This window comes from Anguilla rostrata, chromosome 13, assembly GCF_018555375.3.
Source record: "Anguilla rostrata isolate EN2019 chromosome 13, ASM1855537v3, whole genome shotgun sequence".
Classification (NCBI taxonomy): domain Eukaryota; kingdom Metazoa; phylum Chordata; class Actinopteri; order Anguilliformes; family Anguillidae; genus Anguilla; species Anguilla rostrata.
The window spans coordinates 35587758-35589718 of record NC_057945.1 but is presented as its reverse complement, the minus strand read 5'-3'; positions in this window follow the sequence as shown (position 1 = coordinate 35589718).

The following is a 1961-nucleotide window of genomic DNA, read 5'->3' as shown; positions in this document are numbered from 1 at the left end:
CGCCCCCTGGTGTGGAGGATCACATCAGTTCTGGCTGAACTCCACGTTGCGCCATGTGAAATATTCTGCCGAACTTTAGTAATATTTTTTTTTGCCACGGCGCCTAATGTGTGATACTGACAGAAATGGATTTCACATTTTCATCGCCGCGAGTAACTGTCGGAAGGCTTTTCTCAGTTAATAACTTGCTGACAACGATAGGCTGTATGTTATAGCTCGGTTTTAAATGGTGGCTAGTCACTCTTTTCTCAACAACACAAGCTGCGTAGCCCAAATTTAAACGTCGGTGAATTCACCCATAAGAAATGGCAGAGATTTTTATGTTTTTATATTCTCTGCCGACCTTGGCTTTACGTTTCCACTATTCTTACGATTTGCAGTAAATCGTGGCAGTAGGCTACATCTTACAAAATGCCAACTTTAAACGGTATTCCTTTTTAATACCAATAAAAACAAACAAACAAAAGACACGCACTAATGGAAAGCATAGCCTAGGTTGTCATTTACTGTGTTAGTTTCGTTCTAGTCCTTCTCTAGGCCTACATGTGGGAATAACTGCCTCTCTTCTTTAATGATTTTTATGACCTGCCTTTCAGCAAGGAAAAGGTCACAGTTTCGGAAAGCGCTTCAGTTGGGTGTGCGCGGTGGAGATCATTATCGCGCGTTAATAATGACAATTTAGTTGGAGCCATTCGGGTTTTGCTTCGGGCAAAGAAACAATTAATCCATTATCTATGAGTGCATTCCAATTAACGTATGTTCATTAATGCGCCAATGAATTATAAGAATTACATATTCATAGCTGTGTCTTCAGCTTGCGCTGCAATTTGGCTTCCTATAGGGTAATGTATGATAATGTTTCAAATTCAATAGTCATTGGGATGGCTAATAGGTTATTCTTTAAAACGTTATTCGAGCTACATCACATTTAAAGACGTCTACGCCCCTACCATGAACGTCAATAGATAACGGCCCTGATCGATCGGAAGCTGTTTTCCGTCAGAGGTAGTTTCGCCGCGTCGCTGTTATTTTAAATGCAGTAGATGGCAATGCATTTAAAATAACTTCGACCGGTCTTCAGATTCGTTTCGAAAAAAATGTCTTCAAGCAAAACCTTACGAAACGTGACGTATGTTATCTGCTAGTCCTGTCGAATGAATGCGAAATTAAATGGCCTGGCCTCCGGAAAGAAACGATCAACTTTAAAATTTAGTGGAGGCAAACATAATGACAGACAAGAGGCTTCGACCAACAAAGTCCACTTGTTTAACGCGAAATATTAAATTATAGAGAAAATGAAAGTCAAAAGACGGGTTCATCAGCAATGCCAAAATGACGAAGTAACTATTTGATGTTAAAATATATCGCATTAGAAATAATGTAAACTCGTTAATTTCACAAAAGGCAGTTCCACTAACTCAGGGTTATGGCATGCATAATACCTTACATTTCTCCAAGTTTTGGAATTCGGAAAACTGTAGTCTAATGGTGACTAAAATGTGATGTAATTTAGAATTAAAACAAGCATTTAAAATGCCCATTGGATATTAAGTCTATTGTGTTTTATATCAGTAGGATAACGATAACCCCCATCCCTCCATCCCCTCCTGTGTTAAGGATGCAAACGTTCTAAACTTCTAAACTCAAGACCGTGAAAAATATTTTTAAACAGTCCTATAGGCTGTAATGTTAAAATATGCTTGGACGCTATTGCTTTTAATTCAGAGCAGAGAAGTGCTGAAAGTCATTTGCTGAATCACATTTATGTAAATCTCTAAAGTTCACCGTAATCAGGTTCTTGAATATGAGGCGCTCATTCTGAAGATGGATCGTTAATACCGCGAGCGCGTCCGGGGGAGTGGAGCTGTCTCTTCAGCACCATGGCTCAGCACTCTCTGGTGTAACAGCGCTCAGCGTCTCATGCACGAGCTTCCGAATCTAGGTCCGTGCGCCCTGTCCGA